At 36.2% G+C, this 18,496-nt stretch overlaps 1 pseudogene; it reads right to left on the bottom strand.

Annotated features, from left to right (window-relative positions):
• Nucleotides 1–459: 459 nt before the first annotated feature.
• LOC149171500 (alpha terpineol synthase, chloroplastic-like) lies at nucleotides 460–10,946 on the bottom strand (annotated as a pseudogene).
• Nucleotides 10,947–18,496: the final 7,550 nt, after the last annotated feature.

The following is an 18,496-nucleotide window of genomic DNA, read 5'->3' as shown; positions in this document are numbered from 1 at the left end:
ACTTTGACCTAATTTATTATTGTCAAAAATCTATACATAATTTTGAGTAAAAACCCAATTTAAAAATCCTTTATTTGTCCCTTTATACTTTTTGGAAAAATTACTAATTTATTTTTTTAAATAAACCCAACATATATATATATATATGAGAGAGAATTGTACTCATTTCTTTTGACATCATGTGTTCCGAAGAGATTTAAATGTGTGTAACGGCATTTAACACTTTTTCAAACTCTAGGGTCTTTGTCATGCTATTCAAAAAATTCGATGTACTCAAATATAAGCTTCGTATATGAGGAATTTTTTATGGACAGACTGGAGAAATTAAATTTGCCAAGATAAATGTTTCAAAGGTACAACTTATCAACATGTCAACCCAGAAGCAACCTTCAGGTTTGTATCGAGAATAGAGTCGGGCAAGAAACCACGTACGGTCATGGATTTAGATATGAAGTGTGATTACAAAGGGATGGCCTGGAGCACGGTTATCATGACCAAATTCTTCATTTCATTGGTGGCGATGCTGTACCCATCCCGGTATTTGTAGCCATGAAGGAGAGCTCTGGTGATGTCAAATGCATATTTCTTGGAAGAGATGGGAACATTGCTGTCTGGTTTAAGAAACTCCCAATTCAATTTTTTAATTAAGTCATTGACCATTGCATTAATATGATTGACAGCCTCTTCCTCTGTTAATCCAGGATTCTCTTTCATATAACATGATATAGACGAAGCTGCTTCTCCACGGGCTTGTTCTGCCTGCATTCCCCTTGGCAATTTTAGAATCATGAACTGTATTTTAACCAAAACTAGTAAAAAAATCAATCACAGAATGCAATGCAAACATTATTCCATTTGCATTGACATCGATATAGGTCGTACCTTGTAACCACGAGTGTCACTTTTCAATCGAAGAATACCAGATGCCAAGCTACTGAACCTCAATGGAAAGTCAATTTCCTGCAGGTTGTGGTGAGGAAGGGGAATGTCCAAGGTGAGAGTGAGTTGCAATTGGATTATAGTATAACCAAAGCTAACTTTTCCGTTCTTGCAGTACTCCTGGAACGTTGGCAGATAACCAGTGGAGATCCAGTCTGCTTCTTTCAGAAACGAATCAATAAAGGCCTCCAACTGCAGATACACAAGCAAATAAAATTAAGTCATCATCAACTGGTCGAGTGAAATCCACGGGCAAGGCAATCTTGCCAAAGAAAAATATTTGGTTTCACAAATATAACTATGAATCCTTATTGTTCATACAGCCTGTCGAGCATAGTTGATTGTGTCTTGGCCTTGGGATTTCTCTCCCTGTTGCACCATTTCAAGTACGGTTTCGTAAAGCACCATGTACACTCCTTTCAGATATTGTGGAAGCCACTCTGTAGCGGACGGATCCCATCTGATCACATGCAATTATAACCACAAATTTCGGTCAAGTCGGTTCTTTGATGCAGAGGCATTACAAGAAACAAGAAAATATTCATTGATGCAGAGGCATTACAAGAAACAAGAAACTGGTAGCACCTCTTAACTGCCGCTGTGAAGAGTTGGAGCTCGTCCATCGTTCCAAAGGTGTCATAGATATCGTCCAGAACAGTGACAAGATGACACATTTTGGCAAAACTGACTCGGAATGCAGAATGTTCAGGATCAATCGCAAAGCAAGAGGCCAAAGTGTAGTATTCCACGTGACGATGCCGAACAAAAGTCATTTGAGAGAAACCCGAATCCTTCCACCATCTAATCACAAATTCATAGAATATAGGAAATCATTAGACTCTTCACCTCCAAATTAATTGCATGAGAAAAAAATATAATCCAGTAAGAAAGCTCATCACCTGGAGATATGTTTTAACTCTCTTTGTTGTATGGAGTGAAATATATTGAACTCCAATTTTGCAAGTTCTAAGAGTTTCTCGGCGTCAATAAATGCCATATAAAATCTAACTTATGGCAACTGAAATACCATACGGAAACTGAAATATCCAAAACAGATTTGATTGTTTGGAAAATAAAAGGCCAAATAACAATATCCCACTTATCTAACGAAATCACAGTCTCGAATTGTTTAAAAGTTTAATTATATGTATATGAAATAATCAAAATCAGTTGCCCGGCAACAACCGGACAAATTGTTGAAGTGCTGTGCAACTATTCCCCTTATTCATTCATTCTTGAATACGTCCCACAAATTGATCAAAATAACGTGGAGTTCTTTTCTCACAAGAAAAGAGTTCTATAAATATGTTGTTGGATTCTAAATAAACTTTCTGCCCGAATTGAGTGCTTTTATGCATTTCTCCCGTTTTAGACATATTCAAGAACGAATAAGGGGAACCACAGTTATGCAAATATACATTGCCTTGGTGAATTTGAAAGAGATTATATATGTATAATAAATGTCTCTAAATTTTTAAACATTTAAAATTATTTTTTTGATAGACATAATAATATTTTATGAGTTAAAATGAATATTTTAATAAATGTAATAAAATAGTTATTATTTTATAGAAGTATCTTGAGGAATTATGTTTTACATAATTATTTTTATAATTATATAAAAGTTAAATTGAAAAATTATTAAGACCAGTTTAAATTCATCTTCATTCTAGATTTATTAAATTTTGTGTTTAGATGGACTCTTAGTAAATCCAAAGTTAAAATAAACTTATACTAATTTGATAAAAAAAAAATTAATAATAAAAAAAATTAATTAACTAATCACTAAATTACAACACTATTTTATAGAGTTGTTTTAGTTAGATTTTTTGGAAGTTTTTCAAGTGGGTTTTTCTAGTCTAATTTTTTTGGAAATTTTTCAAGTGAGTTTTTCTAGTCTAATTTTTCTGAATTTTCACAAAAATTTATTGAAATCACAAGTTTGATGGGTCGCCTACAAGTTGGAGTGCCCTAGAGTTTTTGAAAGTGCTATGTTTAAATAACACAAATCAAGATTTCACTTCAAAATTTTCCACCAAATTTCTACACAAAACAACTCCCTATTTTATTAAATAAATATTAACAAATACCCCTATTTTATTAAATAAATATTAACAAATATATATCTATATATATGATTTAACATTATCAATTTACAATTAATTATAATATATTTTTAATATCTACCAAAATTACTGATAACTCTTTACACCATATTTATAAAATAATAAATTTTCATCGTAGAATTTAACACATGGAAATAAATGGTCGCTAAAATAAATGGCCTACTCATTAATATCATACTCATTGTTATTGGCCTGTGGAAAGACGTCGATGTAATTCCTTGCTTCCAATCGTGGGAGATTTGTGTGCCAACCATATTCCATAACGTATTCTATCTGCAACCACAAACAAAATTCAAATCATTATAAAAACCTTCAAGACGCTGATGTAATGACTAGCAGAAACTATTATTTGACTATTTTTGGAAACTCCGTATAAAAAAATTTCAAATTTGGATCTACGAGAAATTTGCTGTGAAATTTTGTTTATCCGTTTCGAAGTGCTCCTTGTCAAACTCCGTGCCTCACCTCTCGTGAAAGACTTGATATCGGAATCTTTTGCAGAGATTCTTTTAAATATCTTCTACAGAAGGCTTCTGCGTCTTCCATAACTTTCTCATTGGGAAAGGCGACCAGCGAGGCCCGAAATAAATTGAGAATACTTCTCATCTCCCCTTCTGTCTGAATGCAAGAAGCGGCAAGCTGCCCCTTCTCATCTTTAAATTGTTCCAACACACCTGATATTAATGCACGATGTATTATCAAATCTATGCATGATGTTGATGGAACCATAAAAGAAAAACGAAGGATTTCCTAATAAAATGTGGATCTACCTGTTAGAAAACTAATAAACTTAAACAACGATTCTGCATGCGGAAAGAACTGAAAAGAATCACTGAAATTTAATGCTCAGGGATACGAATTACCTCCAGCCATTAGTGAAACTGTTGATGCAATTTCCTTCTGAAACACCACGCTCCAGCTGCACAAGCAAAAAGGAAAGAAGACAACTAATCTGAAGGCACTTTCAAGCTCTGCTATCTCAGCGAGATGGTGTAGAACTGAAGGGGATTGAGATATGAGCTTGGGGACCAAACAGATGAATATATAGCTAAACTTCCATCAAGCTTCTAAAAGCTATGCGTTAAAAAAAACCACAAATCAAGGTAGAGATCAAATCAAAGTGATGGACCACTTTAGTAGCTCCCAATTATAAATTTAGTAATTGCAGTTGATTTTCTCAACTTAAGGAAACTACTGCAGTTGGTTTCCATAAGTTAAGAAAAGCTGCAATTCCATAAATCAAGGCAGCAATTAATGGAAAAATCAATGGAGCTTAACATTCTCCCACTTGGTCCATACTTCCAAACTTATTGTCTCAACTTGCAAACCATTGATAATCTGTATTAAGTAATAGATACATGAATCATGGCGATAAGTTCTCTAATGACGAGTATTATCTTCCATGTATTACTATGCATTTATTCTTATTCTAATTTATGTGGCAACAATATCTTAATGAATAAACCTTATGTTTATTCTTGGTCCTTCTTAAATGAATTTTCTCAAATCAACTTAAGGTGCACATAAATATGAGAAAAAACATCACAATAATTAAGAATTTCAATAAATAACATTGTCCATACAATGAAAAACTACATAATGGAACCAAGTCCCATATTCAATACATGATCCTTGAATTTAAACGGTGGCATGCCCTTAGTCAAAGGATCGGCGATCATTAACTCAGTGCTAACGTGCTCAATGACCACTTTCTTTTCTTTAACACGTTCCCTTATAGCTAAATACTTAATGTTGATGTGTTTATTTCGACTCCCACTTTTTTAGCTATAAAAACAGCAGCTGAATTATCACAATATATTCTTAATGGCTTAGAGATAGAATCCATAATTCTAAGCCCAGAAATGAAATTCCTAAGCCATACACCATGTAAAGTAGCCTCAAAACAAGAGACGAACTCGGCTTCCATAGTGGAAGTGGTAATCAATGTCTGCTTGGCGCTTCTCCATGATACAGCTCCACCGGCCATCATAAAAATGTAACCTGATGTTGACTTACGTGAATCAACACATCCAGCAAAGTCAGAATCTGAGTAGCCAATTACTTCCAAGTTGTTTGTCCGTCTATACATAAGCATGTAGTCTTTGGTCCCTTGAAGGTACCTCATTACTTTCTTTGCAGCTCTCCAGTGGTCTAAACCTGGATCACTCTGACATCGTCCCAACATTCCCAATGGGAGCTACACTTGGTGAACAATCCTTCATCCGCAATCTCTCTAAAATTTTATTAATATAGGTTTCCTGTGACAGACCCAAGATGCCTCGAAATCTGTCTCTATGGATCTTAATGCCAATGACATAAGATGCCTCACCCATATCCTTCATATCAAAACTTTTAGAGAGGAATTGTCTCACCTCATGTAGCAAACCCTTATCATTGGTTGCTAGCAAAAAGGTCATCCACATATAAAACAAGAAAACAAATTTTACTCCCACTAACCTTCAGGTATATACATTGATCCATAATGTTTTCTACAAAACCAAAAGAAGAAATTACATTATGGAATTTCAAATACCATTGGCAGGATGCTTGTTTTAAACCATATAATGACTTCTTGAGCTTGCAAACCAATTGCTCACCATGACTAGAGGGGAATCAATGAAGATGTGTTATTAATGAAGAAGTGTTGTCAATCATTAATGACGAAGTGTTATTAATGAAGAAGTGTTAATAACCATCGTCTTTTAGTGCCAGTGTGAACATGCATTGAATCATATGTGACATTGTTTTGTAAATTAATGCAGTAAAGACCATTAGACAAAATACCATTCCCAACATAATCAGATTTATAGAATAGACTGAAAGATTATTTTCTGAAAAGTTTAAGGAATATCCAAAAGGTACAAGCCTTGAAACTGAGATCAAGTTTCTAGAAAAACTTGGAACATAAAAGGTCTTTTCTAACTCCAAAACAAAACCACTACTTAAAGCTAAATAACATGTTCCTATAGCTTCCACATGCGAGCCCATCTTGTTTCTTAATAAGATGCTTTGCTCACTTCCCACTGGCTTCCTTAGGTTCTGCAAACCCTTTGTCTACAAGCCATTTCTGATATTTGGTGCATTCCTTCTTCATGTGTCCCTTCTTCTTACAGAAAAAACACTTGGAAACCTTCTTGATATCAGCTTGGGGAGGTTTTTTACCTTTCCCTTTCCGATTGGCTTGAGATTTGCCCTTTCCACACGTTGCCAGCATTGCACTCTCTCCCAGTTCCATCACCAGTCTCTCTTCCTCTTGAACACACATAGTCATGAGTTCATTAATTGACCATTTATCCTTATGTGTGTTGTATGAGATTTTGAAAGGTCCATATTGGTGCGGAAGGGTGTTCAGGATGTAATGCACTAGGAAGGACTCCGATATTTCAACCTCGAGTTTCTTCAATTGAGCCACAGTGTCCCTCATCTGCATGATGTGCTCGCGCACACCTTTCATACTGGTGAGCCTTAGGGATGAGAATTTCATGATTAGGGTGCTTGCCAGTGCCTTGTCTGAAGAGACGAATTGTTCATCAATGGCCTTCAACAAGTCTCGGACCTTTTCATGCTGATCAACGGAACCTTGAATACCAGCTGAAATTTTAGTCTTAATGAACATCATGCTTAGACGATTGGATCGCTCCCATCGTTCATAAAGCGCGATGTCCGCTGCAGTGCTAGTATTAGTGAGTGCCGATGGTTCATCTTTCCTGATAGCATAATCTATGTCCATCCACCCTAAATGAAGGAGAATCCTCTCCTTCCAAATCTTGTAGTTATCTCCCTTAAGTTCAGGAATGTCACAACGAATTTCAGAGAAATTTGCAGGTTGTACTACTGCATTAAAAATCACATGCTTATGTCAAAATTGAGGCTTAATAAACTTTCATGCTTTACCAATATAAATCATGCTCAAAAATTGAATCTAATGTCATAAAAATTGCCTGTGGGCTAAATTTTCATTTCAAATAGATTCAATAAAACTTTATGATAAAACTTATTAATTCGTAACTCCTGTGGGTAGGTTATGAAATTTTATCCTAATTAATTACATAAATATAATAAAGATTCCTGTGGGATAAAATTTATTATATTCATTGTAATTAATTACAATTTAATGTCTAAATAAACTTTATGTGATCTTATCAAACAAAATATATAATTTTATTTAATTAAAGATGATGTGGCTATTCTCTAATTAATTAAAATTATATGGATCACTAGACATTATTTTGCTGTATAACCAAAACTTAACCAGAGAAAAAAAAAATAATGTTTACTGAAAGGAGTAAGTCAAAATGACATTTTAATAAACTCCATATAACTGTAATATTTTTCCAACAAAATCAAATTTACATTCCTTAGTCTAATTGTCCCATAATTTATTTAAGACTAATTCTTAAATTAATTACAAAATGGGCTCTAAACAATTTGGAAATAAAACTACAAATTTGAAATATTCAAAAACTAAATTATTTCAAATATTCAAATAGTGAAATATTCAAATATATAAGAGTGTATAACTATTTATTTTAATTTGCAAACACGCATATAACATGTTTCAAAACCAGTAAAAGAAGTACTAGACTATACCATCATGTGTCTGATATATTAAAAATATGTCAATTATATGCTCATGACGACCCCACCACATGTTGTAGACAGATTTTCGGTTGTTGAAAGTGATTAGTCAACCGCAGTGATTTGGCAGCCCTTTTCCCTCAGGATAAGGGAAAAGAAGTAGAAGTTATTTTAATTCCCGTCTACTTTGCATGCAAAATATTTTGTAGAGATGTGAGGTAAAACTTTCGTTACCACAATGTTTTATATAAACATACTCTACAGGCAGTCTTCAACCGTAAACCCTCTGCTTCAATTACTCCTTTCGAATTACAACCCACTTCTTTTATCTCCAAATATATAGTGTCTCCACATACCAGACACATTCGATTTGAATTCATACTCATACCATATGTATGTTGTAATTCATGTATTATTAAATTCTAGTCTCTGCATATACCATTTTCTTATACCCTCGATATTTAATTAAGCATACATCGATAGAAAATTACATCTTAGTAATTCAATTACTATTTTCCATAACTAATATTATGGTCAAACTAACATCTTAAAATATTTATTACCATGTTAACAAAACACAATCTTCACAAACACAATATATTAACATTATTGTGATTAAAAAAAAAAACTGAAATAGAGTGAGATGGCCTGCCTCCGAACCACAAAACAGAAAAGGAAGACGATTTCCGGACTTCCAGAAAATTGATCACGACAGTCATGCCTTCTATTGTGCTAAACTAAGTTAAATATGGAGATACTAGTAGAGGAATTAAAATTGAGGGGTTATTTCCCGAATTGGAGGGATTATCAAATTGAACACGTATTTGGCAAACAATTTGGTGAACAAATTCAAAATATTAATGAACGCTAGCACCCAAATAGAATCACCCAATACGGAAAAGCCTTCCAAAACCCTGATAACCAAAATGGGTAAGGCTCCAAAATTCCGCAGATTCAGTTTAATAATGCTCCGAATGTCAATACCACCAAAGGCAGTCCCAATTAAACAGCGCCATACAGAATCTGAAATCCGATCCCTAAGCCGTAGCCCATTTGAGATAATGTGTACGGCAGAGTCAAAATTACGGATCCAACCTCCAGCATTTTACGAGACAGAACAAGGTTTAAGGCAGTAAAAAGAATCAAATACATATCACCCACTATGCAGAGATTTCAACTCAAAACCTTTAATAACGGCAACCCAGATTTTCAAATATTTATATTACGCTTTATTTGAAAATCATGTACACACTAAACCTGTCCGGTCCGGTGGTATAAACATAAGAGACATTGTGCTTTCGGTTCGGCTCTTGATGATCATCATGATGATGAAAAAATTTAAATGCCAATTTGACTGGCTGACCTTGAAACACACCCTTTGATTTGATTTCTGAGCATCCATCTAATTTATTAATATATCGTTGTTGTTATTATTATTATTCTTCAGCATTATTCTTCAGCCTACTACTGACTTTAACAGCAGACGCACAAACACATCCGCATGCACGCATGTTTATCCTTTGAAAATTCGGCGACATGACTTAACGGTCCTACTGTTTTCAATGATAAATGCATGCATGCATGAATAAAGACGGAATCCTGATTTGCACCATTAATTAAAAAAATTTGAAGTTCCCGTGTTGGGAAAATTTTTATACGATTCTAAGCTGCGAGCTGAAGAACAACCTATTTCAAAGTATTCGAATCCAAGGCAGAGATAAAATGGCTCCGATACCAACTGTTAGAAAACTAATAAACTTAAACAGCCATTCTGCATGCGGAAAGAACTGAAAAGAATCACTGAAATTTAATGCCCAGGGATACGAATTACCTCCAGCCATTGGTGAAACTGTTGATGCAATTTCCTTCTGAAACACCACGCTCCAGCTGCACAAGCAAAAAGGAAAGAAGACAACTAATCTGAAGGCACTTCCAAGCTCTGCTATCTCAGCTAGATGGTGTAGAACTGAAGGGGATTGAGATATGAGCTTGGGGACCAAACAGATGAATATATAGCTAAGCTTCCATCAAGCTTCTAAAAGCTGTGTTAAAAAAAACCACAAATCAAGGTAGAGATCAGATCAAAGTGATGGACCACTTTAGTAGCTCCCAATTATAAATTTAGTAATTGCAGTTGATTTTCTTAACTTAAGGAAACCACTGTAGTTTGTTTCCATAAGTTAAGAAAAGCTGCAATTCCATAAATCAAGGCAGCAATTAATGGAAAAATCAATGGAGCTTAACATTCTACTTGAAGACACCGGGTACCCGTGTAGTCGAAGGGTTCGAAGCCCCAATGCAGTTGAGTTGAGTTTAGTTGCCACATCCGATGCCTTTCTCGCTCCAGTAACTGTACGTCAAATTAATTAATTAATTTCTCCTATTAGTAATCCCATAATATATAAAGCAGAAATAAATAATGATGATAAGCCTGCGATGACCGACCTGTGAACATAATCCAGCGCTGATTTTATCTCCATTTTGAAATGCCTATCGATTCCCAAACATTCGATGCTATCGACAATGAAAAGGCGTGAAAGCAGATCATTGAGGGGAGTGATTGATAGTGCATCTTCGATTTGAGTGAACATCTTTTTCACTTCCTTAATAAGTCTCTCTGCACGTTCATGGTATGAAGGCGCCTGACCTATATACAATATTCAACACAGCGAGTATTTAAGGGAAAAAGTATCCATGGAGCAGCAATATCAAGCAATTAATCAAAATGTTTGAGATATTTTCAAAATCTGTAATTCTCATAAGGTTATTTTTAACATTATCTTTTTATCCAAATAAATTCAAAATTTGCATTATGATTTCTTTTAAATCAAGAAATAATGCTTCGAGCAAGTTCTCATGCATATATAGTCTTATTTAGAAATGAATTACAAAGACTGTCCAGACCAAAACTCCCCGCCTATCATTAAACCGCATCCTTGAAACTCCACCATTAAAATAAAAATACTCCATGCACCATCATTATCCCTATCATTGGTTTAAAAAAAATATACATTTAAGAATAAGTTGAAAGATGAAAAATACCTGATAAGGCGTGGAGAGGGAGTGTATGAGCTCATCGTCCCAGAGGTTGGAATGATGATTCACTACGCGTCTCTTAAGACCATCATCCGATAGAGGGTTTGTCGAACACATGGTGATGGAAGGTGTCACATTTTTCCGTCGCGTGCGTACACTAAGAGTTGGGATTGTTGTAGGGTGAGAGTTCAGGTGATGAGTAAAACTGATCAACGATTTCTGAATGCGCGATTTGGAAGACAAGGGCGCGACAGAAAGTAGAGCCATTGGAATGAACGAATAGGTTTGGTATATGGAGCAATTGGAATGAACAAACTAAAATTTATAGGGTACAACTCCACCGTACTAATCGTGTATTTATTTAAAATTAAAAAATAAAAATATAATCACAATTGTTATCAAATGAAACAGTTCATCTAATTCCCTAAATTTTGTTGGACATAATTACTCCTGACAACACACCGCCACCATTTCACCGAACACCGCCTCACCGCCATGGCTTGTTCTGCATTGAAGAGGCGCCACTGCCATGATCTGTTCAACGTTCCAAGAATCATCACCGCCATAACCCTTTTGAATTGAAGGGACAATTAACCGACTTAATTTATGTATAAATTCAATTGATCTGTGTGATAGAAGAGGTATGCAGAGTGTCCGGACTCACAGTCAGAGTTGTAACGCAGCTGTAGCTGTATTTCTTGTAGCAGTAGTAGTTTGTTGTGGTGATGCAGAATTAGGATGCACAGACCGAATTGTAAGCAGCCGTAGCTGCTTCATGTTCTGTTAATTCATGTGTAGTTTACTGAATTTCTTTCAATTGGTATCAGAGCGCTGCCCGGTGCTCTGTTTCTTTCAATTGGTATCAGAGCCAGTTAGTAAGCCAAGAGAACTTATTGGGTGAGACTCCATTGCTATGCGTGAGACTCCATCGCTATGCGTGGTCGAATCGAGTTAAGAGCTGCTGGTCGAATAGGTAAGCCAAAGAGAACTTATTGGGTGAGACTCCATCGCTATGCGTGGTCGAATCGAGTTACAGAGCTGCTGGTCGAATAGATCCAGAGCCAGATAATGAACCAGACTAGCAAGATCCAGTTCTGGAATTGAACGTGGAGAATCGTGAAGGTTGAGTGTGAATCTGTTCAGTTGCTGAGTTCGCTCTTAGTCTATGGTGACGGAAGCAACTTTATTGTTTGGAGTCGGTTTGTTGTGAGCCGCAGCCTGGATGGTGTTGTTGGCCAATCGAGAGTGCAGAAGTGTCATGTAAAGCCGAGAACCGGCCATGAAGCATGTGAAAAACATCTGAGAGCGTGAAGTAGAGTAGCCATCGTAGCGTGGCGAGTTGCAGCGTGTTCGTGGAAGAGTGCAGAGAAAGTTTCAAATTCTATGCAGTACCAGTCCCAATCAGCGTGTGAACAATGCTCCACTAGTTTGAGAAGTGTCTCCTTTCGAAGGAGAGTCAAAGCCTCATTTCAAAATGAGGAAGAGGTTATAAAGTTTTTCCGAAGGAGCACTAGAAATCCAACGCAGCAAATATCAACGCAAAGTAAAAAATTGTGTGTAAGTTTATTGGCGGACAAAGTTATAGAGTTCAAAGATTTTAATTGGATGGCAAGTGTTTTTAATTATGCTTTATGTATGGATACGTACGTTAAACCATAAGTCATAAATTGAAAAAGGATTTAAACAAAAGCTTTTTATGTGAGGTTAAAGCCCACGGCACAGATATACTTATTGGTAGACATATTTGGTCTTGTAAAAGGTTTTCAAAGTTGATTCCTTTTAAAAGTAAGGCACTTGTATGAAGTTGAAGCATGGGGAAAGCTTCAAAAGATTTTCAAATATTTATTTGAAAGGTTGCTTAGCGGTTAAGTCCATTATCATTGGTGTTTTGGATTACAAGTTTTGGAAAAAGAAAAGGTTTATTAAATAGTGTATTTGAAGAACATTCTGGGCTGTGTAAAAATGTGTTAGTTTTCAAAATATTTTGGTGTTTTGTCAAGTTTGTCACTCTTTTTGAAGATTGTGCTTTATGGGTTTATATTAAACATCATATTTTTTCCCGGGGAGATATGGAAGATATATTCATGCAATCACAAAAGCAGCGATAAGATAGAGGAAAGGTAACCATCATGGGTCGCAAAGCACGATTGAAGTAGATTAAGAAAATGAATCGAAAAGAAAAGGAAAAGATCATTGCCATGTTTAAAGAAGTTCAAGCTAAAGCCAAGGAACTAAGAAGTCTAGCCGAAGAAAAAGAAGAAATCGAAGGTCATTGGTGTAGCTTTGATCTGCTACCACCACCTATGTTTACTCGTAAATATTTTGATTTATGGGTTATTAGAATGCTTACTTTTCTTCGAGCTAAAGACTTAATTGAACGTTGGTCTTATAACCCATATGATGAAGTATGTGATGATTTAGAATTTATAAAACAAGGATGGTATGAGAATTTTTTGTGCAAGGTCTACAACTTCCAATGAAGCATGGAAGATCCTCCAAGCAGAATTTGATGCAAGGGGGAGTAATCAAGTTGAAGACACTATTGTCGTTCAGCCTATTGTAGCAGTGCTTGAAGATGAGAAAGAAGATGGATCTGTAGCAGCGAATCTACAGAGAGATGAAGGGTTTGGTGAATCTCACTTGAAAGTGGATCACAATGTTGATGGTATGTTATTAGCAAATGTTGATTTTGGCATACATAATGTTGTCAATGGAGAAGCATTTGGTTTAATGGATCCAACAATTGAAATTGCTGATGTTATATTTGATGAAGAACAATTAACTCATGACGAGTGGTTGCAGATGATGCAACATAAACATCTTATTGATAGATTGTTATTTGGTGAGAGAAACCCACTTGTGTCTGAAAATCAAGTGGAAGAAAACCTATTTGCAGAAGCAAAGGTGGAGACTCAAGATTATGAGGCATCCACAAAGTTAAAGAAGGAAGAAGGGGAGAAAGTTCTTAGTTGAGACCAAAATGAACTGAACTAATATGGTTCTCAAAATGTTTTTTTATATAAACTGAAAAATGATTTTGTGTGTGCAGATGCTAGAAGCAACCGAGATGAAGCAACAAAACATGAAGAAGAATTAAAGTTTCTTGAAGCATGGCTTGAAAAACCATGTATTGATGATGCCTGCGTAGAAATTGCAGCTATGAATATTGAAGATAGTATGGATGATATTGAAAATGAAAATGAAATTTTCATGTATTGTTGCCCAAAAAACATTAAATTTTATTATGAACTTATGTTGCAGCAAAATGATAATTAGAAGATTGATGATGAAGAACAAACTATAGAATATGACATGTGGCAGCGGTCCACATACGAACATATATTTGAAGAGGTAAAAGACATCCATGGACACCCTGAAATGATTTTCTATGTTTTGGTAGAGTTGCAACAACAAATGGAGAAATTGAAATTTGGAACCTACGCCAAAAAGACAAACATGAAGTAGTTCAGAGGATACAGAATCTGGAAGAAAAGGAAAATAAAATCTAGCAAAAGTGTCGATGTCAAAGTTTTTGAATCACTGTAAGCCTAGCTAAGACTTAGACTAGCAAGCATGTTTAAGTTTTATTAAGTCATGGTTAAGTTGTTAGTTGTAATTAAGGGGGAGTGTTGGAAATAATTACTCCTTACAACACACTACCACCACTGCACCGAACACCGCCTCACTGCCATGGCTTGTCTTGCACTGAAGAGGTGCCACCATGATCTGTTCAACGTTCCAAGAATCATCACTACCATAACGCTTTCGAATTGAAGGGACAATTAACCGACTTAATTTATGTATAAATTCAATTGATCTGTGATACAAGAGGTATGCAGAGTGTCTGAACTCACAGTTTGAGTTGTAATGCAGTTGTAGCTGCATTTCTTGTAGCAGTAGTAGTTTGTTGTGGTGATTCAGAGTTAGGACGCACAATCTGAATTTGTACGCAATCGTAGCTGCTTCATGTTCAGTTAATTCATGTGTCGTTTTACAATTAGTTATCAGTTGTAGCTGTGTACTGAATTTCTTTCAAATTTATCTAATTGCAACTTTCCAAAATATCTGACCAACAGAAAAGACGTTAAACAATTACTCTCTACAATACCCCACCAAATGTTGCTCTCGATCAGGAAAAGTTGGGTTCCATATTTAGCGCACTCAAAGGGTCGTTGTTTTATCGGTTCCAATCTTTATGGCTGGGAAGTATTTCCGACCATGGGAATCCAAAATCCGTGTGTGTTTTTTATTTGTTCTTTTCTAAGTATTTTAATGGAGAACTTATTTTTCCGACCATGGGAATCCAATATATGTATGTGTTTTTTATTTGTTTTTTTTTTAAGTATTTTAATGGAGAGAGTTTTTTATGGTTAAGTATTTTCTGGATAGTTTAATTGAAGATCGTTTTATTATAAAAATTGATGATAGTCAATCATAGCCAACTATGTTTATTTAAGGGTTTATAATATTTATGTTATGGTTTGTATACCTTGGGTTTACACTGTTGTATTTGGTTTAATGTTGTTCTTTATGGTTTATAATTTGTTTGTTTTTAATATTATTGGGACATGGTTAATTATTCGTTTTCCTTTAAAATATCAATCACGCTCAGTCATGGTCGATCATTGTCAACGAAGGTCAATCTTCGTCAGCCAGAATCAATATTGGTTTACCTTGGTGATCTGAAATCACCCGTAAATGACCTCAGAGAAATAATGAAGTTATTACAGACTCAAGTGATGGGGTGTGCCTATGTTATTTTATGTAATGGATCAATAAGATTGCAAAATACACAGAAACTGAAATAGTAAGAGAACATGGTAAGCAAACACATAAACACAACAAATTTAATAAGGAGTTCACCTAATCCTCTTGGGTTACGTCTCCTGGTCCAGCCTTCAGTGGTGGCCTTTCTATTGTGTCTTAAAGTAGAGTTTTTACAATAAGGAGCTCAATTTGAGTCTCAATTAACAAATGATGATCAGTAGGATTGTACTTAGATTCCCTAAGTCCCTAGAGTACACAGACTCCCCTTACTGAATCTCGACCTCAACTGGTCTCAGTGGTATGAGTCCAATTTGGTACTCAATACATGACAGGTATACACAGAAGAGTTGCTTGAACCTCTCAAGCCTTCTCTAGAGTTCACAGACTCTCAGACTCTCTCTGTCTCTTTCTGCTCGATGCTGCCTTTGCTCCGCAGGTTAGCTCGGCTTCTCTGTTCTCTGTAGTTTACTTCTTTCTTGCCTTTCGACTTTCTGCTTCTCTTTCTCTGCCTCTTTTTTTTCCTGCTCCCTGATTGTTCGTTCCGCTTCCCGGCTCTCTATATCTCCTACCGTTGTCCGCTTGAATTCCCCTGCTCCACGTCATCATCACTGTGTAACGCTCCATAGAGAGGTGGCCACTTGTTTTCTCATGAACTGAGTGTTAGTTCTCTTTGAACGGTCATTAATTCCATTGCTCCAAGGTTACTCGTTAAACTGATTCCCCTGCTAACTCATCGGTCATGTCAGACCTCAAATCTTTATATGACTCAGCCTATTTCCCCAACGAATCTAGTCATCCATCAGATCATTTCTCCGCCATTGATCTATAGCCTCTAGATCCTACGGTCTCTGTCCATATCGTGCGAGTAAGTAGCATGACCTTTACCTGCGCGATGTGAGTGGTTTTCTCTCTCATCTGCTGGACATGTGTCACCCAATTTATGGCATCGGGCAGGACTCAGTCGAACTCGCTTACTGCTTGAAGCCCTTCCAATATCCTACTGGTTTTAGCGCGGGACCCACATTCTGACGAAATCGGCGATTTCTGTATGGTTTTATGCTTTTCCTCATGACCGAGCGCTCGGGGCTTTCCTTCACTAAGGGGGATGCCCTGCGATACGTGATTAGTGCCTAATCACGTATCAAAAATTGCCTCTATTTTTGGTTTTGACCTCCCATTTGTCAATTTGTGCCAGTGTGCGGTCACCATGGGCCAACGATCTGCGTGCTTCGACCGAGGGTCCTCGTTGTTCCATGCTGACCACAAATTGCCATTGTTCAGAGGTAATTTCTGATAAGCTTTGACATCCATAATACTTTGAAACTTCGGTATGAGTTTTACAGAGTTCAGGGAACTTTAAGAGTGTTTAAGGATCCAATTCGGATCATGGCCTTCCCACTGAAAAAGCTTTTGGACCACCAAAAGTTGGTTTTCAAGCATCGACTAAGTGAGGGTATAGTTGTCTCACTTGTCCCATCTCTATCCACTTTACACTGCTTGGCTTTGAACCCTGGAGTCCAATCCTGGGGTACTCAACATCTCCCCTGTGCGGCGTCCTTACCTTTCTGTCCAGAACTATATCTTCCTGCAATTCATTGAAATATTCAAGTAACAGATCATCAACAGAAGGAAATTGATTCTTCTCTTCAGGATCTTCAATTAATGAAGGTTCAAATAGTCTCAAGCTGTCTGCATTAATGACTAAGTAGATGTGCATTAAGGTGGTAAATCAATGCGAAAAGCATTGTCACCAATTTTCTCAAGTATCTTCAAAGGTCCATATCTTATTGGCTTTAGCCTTTTACCTTCACCTTGCATTATGTCTTTGTTGATATACAGCCAGACTTGATCACCAACTTGGAAACTATGCTCCATCCGATGCTTGTCATGCCTTGCCTTATATTTGGCTTGGCTCTTTTCCAGTTGTTCCTATATTGCCTGGTGAATCTCTTGGATTTGTTCAATGAACTTGGTTGCCTTGTCCACATCACTATGCCCCTCAACTGCTATGTCTTTACCAAAGACAAAATCCAAGGGAGACCTTGGTGTGAAACCAAAACAGGTCTCAAAAGGAGATCTTTGTGTATAAGAATTTTTTGCTTGGTTGTAAGCATGTTGCACATAACATAAATGTTCATCCCAAAGTTTGGGATGCTTGCTGCAATAGCCTCTGAGCAACTAGATCACTGTCCTATTGACCACTTCTGTCTAGCCATCTATCTATGGATGAAAGGCTGTGCTTTTCTTCAGTTTGGTGTCCATCAGTTCCCACAGACTCGACCAAAACTTCCCAACAAATCGGGTGTCTCGATCAGATATAATGGAAGTGGGTAATCCAAAATGAACCCATACATGCTAAAAGAACAATTTTGCAGTTTGTTCAGTTGTAATATTTTTATTACAAGGTATCAAAATACACATTTTGCTGAACCTATCCACAACAACATATAAATAGTCATGACCTTTCCTAGATTTAGGCAGTCCTCCAACAAAGTCCATGGAAATACTTTCCCAAGGATGAGAAGGAACTGGTAGTGGAGTGTACAAGCCTAGTTTTCTATTGTTGGGCTTGCTTTTAGCACACATGGTACACCCTCTTACATATCTAGAAACTGTCTCATTCATTTTTGGCCAATAACAAAATCTTTGCAGCTGTGCAACCATTTTACTTACACCAAAGTGACCTAATATTAGAGAAGTGTGTGCTTCTTGAATTATCTTTACTCTTTCAGTTTGTGGAATGCATACCTTCCCACAATGATACAAAAGTTGGTCCTTAATATAATAATCCAATTCTTCTACTCATTTGCCTTGACTTAAAGTTGAATATACATCTTTAAAATCTATATCTTGAGCATATTGTTCAATGTAGCTCTCATGCAATATCGAATTATGCTTAAGTATAGTAGATGCATTTATAATTGGTCTAGATAACATATCTGTAACTTTATTGTGTATTCCCTTTTTATATCTGATGACTAAATGAAACTGTTGTAGAAAACCCATCCATCTATAGTGTCTTGATTGATGCAACTTAGTTTGGGAGTGTA

This window comes from Pinus tabuliformis, chromosome 4_2 (assembly GCF_031772625.1).
Source record: "Pinus tabuliformis cultivar Carrire ecotype Pingquan chromosome 4_2, CPIR1, whole genome shotgun sequence".
Taxonomy (NCBI): domain Eukaryota; kingdom Viridiplantae; phylum Streptophyta; class Pinopsida; order Pinales; family Pinaceae; genus Pinus; species Pinus tabuliformis.
Note: the sequence above shows the minus strand (reverse complement) of the source record. Positions and strands in the feature narration are given on the sequence as shown.